Source organism: Megascapheus bottae, chromosome 20 (assembly GCF_031878675.1).
Source record: "Megascapheus bottae isolate mThoBot1 chromosome 20, mThoBot2.hap1, whole genome shotgun sequence".
Classification (NCBI taxonomy): domain Eukaryota; kingdom Metazoa; phylum Chordata; class Mammalia; order Rodentia; family Geomyidae; genus Megascapheus; species Megascapheus bottae.
In genome coordinates, this window is record NC_143528.1 from 29202251 (window position 1) to 29213544 (window position 11294).

The 11294-nt window shown below is 35.8% G+C and overlaps 1 long non-coding RNA gene across 3 annotated transcripts; it reads left to right on the plus strand.

The window, feature by feature from the left end:
• Nucleotides 1–4627: 4627 nt before the first annotated feature.
• Nucleotides 4628–9835, plus strand: LOC150049323 (uncharacterized). 3 transcript variants are annotated; one of them, XR_016538984.1, is made up of 4 exons: nucleotides 4628–4665; nucleotides 7509–7652; nucleotides 7919–8073; nucleotides 9510–9835. It is a non-coding gene; the product is annotated as an uncharacterized LOC150049323 (long non-coding RNA). The 3 variants fall into 3 exon arrangements; XR_016538985.1 differs by lacking the exon at nucleotides 7919–8073; XR_016538983.1 differs by lacking the exon at nucleotides 9510–9835 and having other exon boundaries at nucleotides 7919–9099.
• The last annotated feature ends 1459 nt before the right edge of the window (nucleotides 9836–11294 follow it).

Consider the following 11294-nt stretch of genomic DNA (forward strand, 5'->3'; position numbering starts at 1 on the left):
AAATAGCAAAGTTTAAGACAAAGTGACACATCAGAATGTACAAAAACCTTGAAGTATGAATGGACAAATCCAAGTACAAAGCTAGTGAAACTTAGTAAGGAAAAAGACTTGCATCTGACTATAAAATAATCACACATAGTGGTTGCTGGCTTGGTATACCTTTCAAAGGCCCAGAATTCCAGTCTCATAGGTTTGCTTATAAGAATGGACTTATACTACAAGTCTAGAGTCTGACAGAGCATAACAATACGCACAACCCAATCCATAATAGTTGCTTGTTAAGAAATGCCACTTGCTTAGAAAATAAGCACTAATACTCCAGGTGGACTGACAAATTTACTTCAGATACTTTCTTGGAAGCACTTGTTTCATAACTGTCTCTTTTGCAGATCTTTCTTTTTCCTTTAAGTGAAAAAAAAAACATATATACTGCCATGGAAGGAAAAGCTAAAAACAGAATATACAATTTTATATAACCAGGCTTATCCTAGCATGTCAGGTCACTTTAATCCCTCAGTTGAACCACTGCGATATTTTCATTCATTATAGTCTCATTTCTTCGATGTCCATGGCATCTGTAACCAAGAGCCAATTTCCAGTGTAAGTCATTAATCATCCACATTTGCTTAGTGCCAAGAACTGGAGTGAAGCTGCCTGTTCTGTTTTACTTAATATTTTCTACAAAAATGCCACATAGAGGAATACCTACTCCCATATTAGAAGGAAAATGTTGTATAGACTCTGAATTAAATGCATGTTAAGCCTTCTAAAAAGTTTCTTCTAACAAAGCATGGTATTCCAAGTCATTTATTTGTAACTCTTTTAATTTCTAAGCATGAACTAAAATTTGATATTTTATATATCATAAAATATGTATTATATCATTAAAACTATTCAAAGTTTTCACTTTATCAAGATCAGTTATAGGAGTATTTTTATCAGGCCCACAGATAATAAAACCCATAGTATATAATGTAGCTAATCTGCTAATGTAAGAAGACTAATCAATAAAATGTATTTTTTCCAAAACAAATTCCATTTGTAGAAAAAATTTAAGAGTAATAGCTGTGTGTAGTCCAATTATATCAAAGCTTTTAACTTTCAGGGAACCCTAGAACTCAGTGACACTGAGAAAGAGATTCTATTGGTTTTAAATAACATCTGAGAACTAGAAAAACCCATTTCACACATTAATGGGTATAAATGAAAGGAAATGGAATTTAGCTCAATAATGAAGATGGTCCTGATATTCAGATGTTATAAGATGGAACACAGGAAGCAAAGAGAAAAAAAATAGGGCCAACTAAATGGAAAGGGACTAGAAAAGCAGAAATCCATGGCTTTTAATAGAGCATATGTAGTTTTAGGTGTCGTCTTAAATATTCCCACCTCCATTCCTCCAAACTTTCAACAAAGAATGTTATACACAAAACATTTGAAAGATAAAAAAAAAATCTAAGTGTGTCCAGTGGGGCAATGAAACACGGACAAAAAAAAAGGTAGGAAAGCTGAACGTAAACAGAGCATTCTGAAAAGATGATCTCAGGCCTTTAGAAAATAAAAAGAATTTGAGGTACCCACATAGTTTCACAGAAATCCTATACTCAAAACACCAAATGGAGAGTTCAGCCAATTTCAGGTGTCCATATGATTTTAAAATCTACTGTGGTTGTGATTCAAATATTCAAAATTTATTGAGTATTTACCATTGTCAACCTGTATTCTAGGTTTGGGCGATAAATCAGAGCACAAGCATTCACAGGGGCAAGCCATAATAAGGAAGTATAGTAGGAAACAAAGAGCTACAGAACCTTGGTAGGTAGTTATGGAAACAAGGTAGAGAACCAGGAAGATGAGTAGAGCCATTCAAGAGAATGTTGGCAGCCATGTTATGGAAGCTCACAGAGGAAATGGTAATTGTAAGTGATGGAATCTGGACCTTTTCTGATAATAAAGGTAACAGGCAGTGTTGATAAATTGTACATAAAGACAAGTCCAAGAGGGACTCCAGGGTTTCATGGCTGACCAACTGTAAACATCGAAACCAATTCTTATTTCCCAATCAGTGATTTTTTTTTTCTTCACAGTATAAGGGAAGACTGATGTTAAAATGTAAGAATGACGACATTAACTATGCAAGAGTTTTTCAGCCACATTAAGCCTATTTTCTTCTCCATTCTCATCCTGAGACACAAAAGAGAAGGCAAGGTTTACTCCATTTTTAGCACGCTAATATTATGGCTCACCAGTTTTTAATAGGACTTTGAACTGCAAGTGGTAATGCTTTGTGAATGTTTCCATTAAGTAAAACTAAATTGTTTCTATTTAAAATAACTTTGGAGCAGATTTTTGATACTTCTAATTCTCCCGCTTGGAGGAAAACTGCTTTAATTTATAAGACATCTATGGAAATTTACAATTCTTTGGACTATGATTAAGGTGACTCTAGAAATGTATCCTGGAGTCTTAGACCAGATATATTTCAAAATAAACAGGGATACATGATTATATATATATTATATACTGCTTTATTATTATATATTAGTAAATTTATACATTGTGTATGTAAGAATGAAGGTATGTATGTATGATGTGGTTTTGCTCTTTTTAAAAATGTACCAGGCACTGTAACAATCGTTATTGAAATCATTTCAATAGAAGGCACAAATTATTGTATATTAATTTATGGGCTAATCCCTTGGACCAGGATACATTATTACTCAAGTGATATCAAGATTCAATAAGGAATAAGTAAGAATACCCAATGTTCTTTTATCACACATACATTTGCAAACTACTTGATAAAGATTTTAAACATTTTTTAAAGCATGGCTCACATGCTGTGATCATACATGGAAAAAGAGTGTTTTGCACTTCAGCAAGATCACCATTCTCACAGACAGCCATGTCTGAACAGAGGGGGAACCAGTTTCAAAGTCTCTCTCTCTGCATGAGCCATGCAGTTGTTGATTGTACTGTATCAAAAGAAAATAATCACCAGATCATGGAAGCTTTGTGGCCATCAATGTCAGATGTGATTAGTTTCAGTCTATTTTGTTTTGGGAAAAGATTTTTGGGTATATCTTGAATAGATATGCTTTGGTTCAAAGAAAAATTCTTCCTGATGTAAAGATTGCAGGGACCATCACTTCCAGAGGAGAGAAAATATTAGTCTTTCCAGTCACTTCATAAACTAGTGTCATGTGCCTTGAGACCAACGCAGGTCGTATGTCATAGGTGACATCTTTTTGGTGATCTGAGAGCCTCATAATTGTTTATTGACTCCTGCCCAGTTCCACTTCACTTCCTCAGCAGGAGAAACTTGTGTTTTCCTATAATTTAGTGTTGAATCATTTTTGAATAATGAGAACTTGGAGAGAGGAAAGAAAAGTTAGATGAAGTGAGATAAATAATTGAAGATGTTCATAATGCAAGACATTTTTCTTCAGAAATAGCACCAGCCTAATTTCTTATCTTCTGTCTTGGTGTGGTGGGACAGCTAATAACAAAAATCAAATACTATACTGTGTTAAGATATCGATGTTCAGGTTATAAGTGAGAGAGCAGTTGGTACCCTCATAAAATCACCAGCAAAAATTAATAATATTCACAAGCTAATTGTCTTGTTTGGATATAGTCTTACTATTCTTTGCCTTATCTTCCGTCTGCAATCTCTTATCAAAGAAAAGTTTCTAAGTATGTAGTGTATTATTTTATCCTATTTTATTAGCTATTATATAACAATACGATATTATAGGGCAAAAATTTACATTAAGAATGATGTTGGCTCAAAATCCACTTAAGAAGTAATATTTGCATTGATGTGATTTTTTAAGTACCAATATGGGATCTTTTTCCATCATTAATTGTATCCTGTTAATTGATAGGAAATTTAAAAATATTCCTTTATTCTATTTTCCCATTTTCCTTGAAATGGAACTTGAAAAAATACCAACTATTTCTTAAAAGCCCCACATTAGGGCATTGATGGTACACAATGTTGCAGACCAGTTCTACATATATTTTACTTTATTTAAAATGGCAGAATTGACTTATGCTAGATTAATTTTGCCTCTATTTTTGCTTGTAAGATGATAAAAGCAATTCTAACAGGGTAGTTGGGATTGCAATAAGCTTCAGGCATTTGTAGAGAAAAAAGGAACTAAGCAAGTTACCACATGAAGTTAGGCAAAATGCCTGGTTCCATACATTTTTCCATCATACCCAAAGGAAACCTCTTAGGATAAAATCTTCCCTTCATCTTGGATGGAATAACCAAGGACATGTGACAGTTCTTCCCAATTTTAGGTTTTTATTTGTGCCTATTCACTTGTAATGGGGTTTTTCAATGTTTTACAGAGTGCTGGTTCTTAATAATATGTAGAGGTGGAAACAAAAAGCAAATATCAGTGCTCTGAACTTAGAATACCTGTTTGGACATCAACGATGAACACAGTTCTACTTGGTCAATAGAATACCTTAACTTTTAGAGCTCTGTGATTTATACAAAGTATTCTACACTGAGTATCAACTTAATTGTCTTCATATAATCCCTTCTCTTCAGAGTTGAATCCCCTCTCTTCTCTTTTACAGAGAAAGATGGGTTTCCATATCCTATAGAGATAAGGTGGAATACAGAGAAAGATGTGGTTCTTGGACCTAAAGGTAAGCATTCTGAATATTTTATATGGTATTAGGACCAAACCTCCCCCCAAAAAATTGTTGATAATGTGCCTTAATGAGAATACAGATGATAAATTTAAGAGCTGTGCTCTGGCTTGTTTACAAAGGAATGTGCAAAGAGGTTCTTCAGATAAAGCATTCTTCCTTGTGCAAACAGTTCTGACCCATACCCCTGATGTAGTTGTTGTTAAAAGAACTTGAAGCAATCAATCCTTTTTTTTCCAGTAGGACTGGTCTCTTGTTGATTGTTTAATATCCTAACACTTTTAGCAAAATCCTGTTTCCTTTTTTTACATCTAGAAAAATAAGCCCATTAATATGAATTTGGATAAACTTTTCTTGCTGTCATATGTCATATGATAAACGATATAAATGCAGATGATACAAATTATTCAGCGTGGAAAGCAACATTTTTGTACTTTTAACAATGATAATTTTTTACTTCTTTGTAATTTGTAACTATGTATATTTTAGATTGCACATATATGTAGTAACAGTATTCAAACTAACTTAAAGTCTTATGCCAGGTGAAAGCCATTATTAATGAAGAGCAAATATTGAAGGTATTATACATGTCCAGAATAGTAAAATTCATAGTAACAGAAAGTAGGACAGTACTGCCTGGGGGTGGGGATAGAGATAGACAATTGAAGGTGAATCAGAAATGACATGTCATGGAGACAGTTTCTTTTTTGAAGGGAATAAAATATTCTAATATGGTGAGGGCTGTATAAGTTTGCAAAGGTACTAAAAATATTACTAGCTTGTATACTTTAAGATAAGATGCATTTCATGGAATGCAAAATCCATCTCAATAAAACTGAAAAACACTCATGCAGTTTTTCAAGTTTTCTAATATTGGCTCAAAATTAATTTTCAAAATTGACTCAAGAGACCTGAGCTCAGATCCTGGCTTTGTTACTAAGCAAAGCCCTGATGTCACCATTATATTACCTGCTTTTATACAAAGCAAAGTTGCAACAAACTGATTTAAGGTCATTCTAATTCAATGAACTAGGATTATCCTGATCTTTATTATCATAAAGACAGAAGATGAAGAGTGTTTTATTATATAAACAGGCCAGGGCGCTGCCTTCTAGGTTACCTTGATTGCCTCTCATAAATAGTCTCTGACATTTGCAAGAAATACATTCACTTGCTAAGGGCAGCTTATCACCCACAAGGCCATAATACACACATACAATCTGCAAGATACTCCATTGCATTGTTTACATCTACTCTAATATAAAGGTACTTCTTCCCTTAATCTCACCAGCCTTTACATAATCGATATGTCTACGGGATTTGAGTTAGAAATAACCTTGTACTGGTCTACCACGCATATCCTACACTGTGGAGTCTATACTTGCTAAATTATAAATTTACTGTCAAGTAGATAAACAAATATTTCATAGGCAATAGTAAGGGAAAATAAATCCTCCCGTCTGTGCAACAATTTGGCTTTTCCACTGACTATAAATTGTTTTCTTTAGCACCTTGTCCCTGGCGTCACCCCATCCTCTTCTCTCAAAACAAAACATTCTATTCACAAAACAAACACAGAAGGACTTGTTATTTTAGTCATTTTCTAGCTACTGACACTCTTCTCACTACAACACACACACACACACACACACACACACACACACAGGAATAATTAAAATGATAGAACTATGCATAATAGTGATCTGAAAGACAGACAAATGTAGAATGTCACTAATATTTCTAAACATTCGTAACAGTATTATTTTTAATACATGGAAGGTACAATTCTAGAAGATGGTACTATGGATATTTTCTCTTCCTGCCTTTTCAATGCTTTGAAATCTGTAGGGGTTTTTTGGAAAAAGGTTTTTGCTATGTAGCCCAGGGTTGTCTGGAACTCACAGTCAATGCAGACGAGAACTCACGATCCTCCCACCTTTCCTTCCCAAAGACTAACTTTTAAGGTGTCCATTACCGCATCTACTTGTACTTCCATTACTCAAATGCTCGAACCTAAAGCACAGCATACACAGAGGCACAGAATTTTATGCTATAGCACACGTCTCACCTGACAAAGAGGTACATTCCAGCCACAGAGACCCAAGACCCAAGGATGCATCCATTTTGATCCATGCAATGAAAACAAATGCAGTTTCACACAGTGAGACCAGTGATCCCCTGTTCTTAGGCCTGATTTAACTCATTACTACAAGATGGTCCTATCTCAAAGAGGCAAAGCGATGACTGAAATTCTCTATACGCAGCATTTCACTGTGGAGGTGATGGGCCAGTGTACTCGCTGTAAATCATAGAACAAGACTGGAAATGGATGTGGCACACTCCTGTCTGCCACAAACCATAAAGATTCCTTTCCTCAAGCTGCAGGAATCATTGTTTGCCAAGCGCTTCAAGGCAAGCTGGGGAGGCATGTTTGGAAAACAAAGGACTTTTTAATTGCTGCTGACATGAATGAACTCTCCGAAGCAGCAGCTGTGTCTTGAGATTACTTTACAAAGCATGGGAGCATTGCACAGAAGTTCCTCATAAAAAAGACAAAGCCAAAGAAGCTTAGATTGTTTCGGGTAAAAATAAAATAAAAATTCCCAAGGCTGAGATGCCTAATTTCCATTCCCACTGGATGCTGCAATCATATGTTTACAGAACAAAATTGGGAAACAATCTGTGTGTTCTTAGTGCCTGAAAAAATAAAAGGTGAAGTCCACATAGACGGCTGGACAAGCATAGGAAATTAGCTCCAAGGTGATCCTTATGCACAGCCTTTCGTTAGTGGCTACTAAAATATTGTCTCAAGAGATTATTTCCTATCTTTCCATTCACAGAATGTCTGCCACTGGATGTAAATTATGGACAAAAGAATTCATTTGGAGAAATATTGACCCAGTCATACTTCATACATTTATGACTATCCGGAGAGAAATGAACCTGAACTACAACCAAGATCCTTTCAAAGACAGACCTCAAAGGTGGGGAGGTGAAGAAATGAAGGTTAAAATTGTGGGGGAGGTGGGAAGAGAAGAATGAAAAACACATCTCTATAAGGGAAAAAGCAAGGCTAAGGAGGTGGGGATTTGATGAACCAAGCAATGGATCTGAGATCAAGATAGTGACAATAGTATTTCTATAATGCAATGCAGCCAACAGCTCTAGTTTAAATATTTAAATCTGCAGGCTAATAAGCCTTTCCACCCAATTGTGTACAAAAATGTGACAGGAGTGAATTTTCCCACAGGCTTTGTCAGATTCTCAGAAGCTTCTGTGAATTCAAAGGGTGGATAGCCACACTGTGTACGAACAAAGACAGCTGCAACATCTACCACCTGGAGCCGCAGGATGAATTTCCTCTTGTGTTAGAGCTGAAGTAGGCTGTGGCTTCTGTCTTATTAGGTTGGTAGGAAGAGCTGGGGATGACACGGCTCCAGGTTCAACCTACGAAAGATGATTGGCTTCCTTCTTGTTCTTCTGTTTCTGAGCTGCTATGCTCAGCCTAATGTATGTACAAACCACCTTGGAGAGGCCCTGGAGGTACTTACACAGTAAGAGAGCCTCGTTCCTATCAGCAACAAGTTACTCAGTATGTGAAGGGAGGAGCCATCTTTGTTGTGTATTCCATACTTTCTGCTGCTGCCATATTGATGAGAGCTGAGCCACCCATTCTAGCTTTTGCAGAATTGCTGGCTCACAAAATGGAAGGAGGACCCCATGATAACTGACTCCACCTGGTTTCCCTTAGACCTGCCTTTTTCAGCTTGCTTTTTCTTTATAGCAGAGTGGCAAGCCAAGGTCTCTGGTTATACTTTTGCCTTAGGATTTTGGTAGCGAAATCATGGGCAAAATCATTTTTGAGTGAAATCATGGGATTCAAGTGTGCCATTTTTTTTTGAGCAAGAGATAATCACAACACCTTGGGTAGAATTTTTTTAAGATTCATGAATATTGCATGAAGCTCAAAACTTTTGAACAGTTAAAATATAGACTAACACATAATTCTAAGGCAAAACTACTTTTCATAATGTATTCTTATATAATTTCTGCCTAGTGCATTCCTTGCTAATGAAGTCTTTAACTAAGGGGGAAAGTTGTTAACAGAAAAACATTCACACACAAAAAAACCAGAATTTATCATTTTCAAACTGCAAGAAGTACCTAAAATTCCTTGCTGAGACCCACATAGTAACTAAAAGTAGGACAAAAGCTGGACACCCCTTTTTCATCTATATACTTTCATCTGAGCCATTCTAAGTCACTTTTGGGCACCAGATAAGCAAAGCATCTCCCTATCCCCAGAAAAGAATAGCCAAGGAAGTGATGCTCTGGCTCAATGTGATACGGCACTAACCTTGAACAAAAGAGCTCAAGAACAGAGCCCAGGCCACAAGTTCAAACCCCCAAACTAACAAGAAGAAAAGAAAGAAGGAAAAGAGGGAGGGAAGGGCACAAAAGAGGAACTCTACCTAACTTATGTAACTATAACCCCTCTGTATAGGACTGAGCACTTCTTAGGCCACCATGACTAATTACTTCCCCAACAGATAGAAGCAATATAAACTCCCAAGAACAAACACTTAAAACAAGATCTTGAATTATACATTGCCTCTATTATGAGCCTGAGACAGAGACAGAAAGATATACAGAGAGCCAGACAGGAAAACTGAGATTTTACTTAAATCTGTAGTTCCATGCTTCTTTCTATAACTCAATGTCTCCCTTTACCAGACCACAATGATTTACATGCCTAGCAAGATAGTAACACAATTCCATTCCAACTACATATAGAGTTGTGCTCATATAACCCAATCATGTATCTTTCTTTTCCTTCTCAGGACTGTTGGTGCTTCCTAAAATGCTTTCCTTATAAATAATACCTACTGTTACCCAATGTTGCCTGATGGTAGAATGACTTCCCAGAGCTACTGTCAAATCAAAATGTCTCCTTCAAGTTGGTTAGAAGTGGTCCTTCATGGTCACAGACTTTCAAGTCTTTAATTTTAATGGAATTTTAATTACCTTGCACTGACATGAGTTAAAATTGCTATGAAAGATGTCCAGTAATCACAGCCATTGTGGAATCAGGACCTCATGCAAGGATTGGAATATGATCTCTGTTATAAAAATTCTGAGTAAAGTGTGTCTCTTTATTCTCTTGTAATAGCACCTTAGGGAAATTGACAGAATAAACTATGTTCTGTTTTTTGCTTAAACGTTCTTTTTCAGTTACAGAAACAAAAGCAAATATGAGCATTTGTAGCTATTTGCTGATTCTCTATTCAGTATCAGACAAAGGCAGAGATTTAGTTTCATCACCTGAAGCATGACACCTATGTTGGACAGGGTGGAATTTCTTAGTTGCCTTTTTTTTCATTTTTCAGAGAACTTTTACCCCACCTGTAACATGCCTCGAAGGAAAATCCTTGTTGTTGTATGATTTCTCCTTCAAACTTTCTATTCTGCTTTATAAGAAACAACAACAAAAAAAAAAACTTCCTCTGCATGAAGTAACTATCCTTTCACGTACTCAGCATTTAAGACTTTTCATATCTCACTCATTAATCTGATTTAAATTGCCATCTAAAATTCTAAAATATATGTATATGCGTGTGTGTATATGAACTATCCTCTTCTGATGAAGGAAAACTTGTATATTTAATTCAAAAGGTACTATTATTATTCAAACTCTTTCTTTCTTGGTTATTAGTATTATGCTTTTCCTTGGCTGGGCCAGTGACTATCCAAATTAAACAACAAACAACTCTGATTGTGACTGAAAGAGTGTGTCAAGTGGACAGCAGCATTTGAGCAGGATCCCTGTAGATTCTTCCCTCTCATGGTAGGGTATTACACCCTCGAAGACCTCAATAGAGGAAAATTTTTAAAAAAGAAACTCCTTACATATCTGGTTGAGCTGAACATAATTCTTATTTTTAACGTTGGATTTATACCATCAGTTTCTAGTTTTCTAGGCGTCAGACTATGAGAGAAATTACACTAAGTCCCTTCCTAGATTTCCAGATCATAACCTTCTTCCTGTCCAGAATTCAAATATAAATAGATGATAGATTGAAGACATCCATTTGGATGATAGATAGATGATAGACAGATAAGCAGCTAAATAGATAGATGATAAGACATTAATATATTTGCAAGTTCAATTTCTCAGTTAAAATTCAATTTTATTTTTAACATAACATGGCAATGTGTGTTAAGAAAATACAGACCTGGTCTAGGAGTTTGGCCTAGTGGCAGAGTGCTTGCCTAGCATGCACGAAGACCCGGGTTCGATTCCTTGGTACCATATACTTAGAATAAGCCAGAAAAAAGGTGCTGAGGCTCAAGCTATAGAGTTCTAGCCTTGAGAAAAATCCAAGGACAGTCCTCAGGCCCTGAGCTTAAGCCCAGGACTGGCAAAAAAAAAGAAAAAGAAAGAAAATACAGTCCTCTCACCGTCAATAATGTCACTTCTGGGAATTTTAAGACAAGCTAAAATTTCCCTTCTGAATAATGCTTTCAAAAATCTGAGTTCTGAATATTAGATTACAAGTTGATTCTGATAAGATCAATTTATATTTAATCTACTTAGGGTTCTTTAGACTCAAAAACTTGTCATTTTC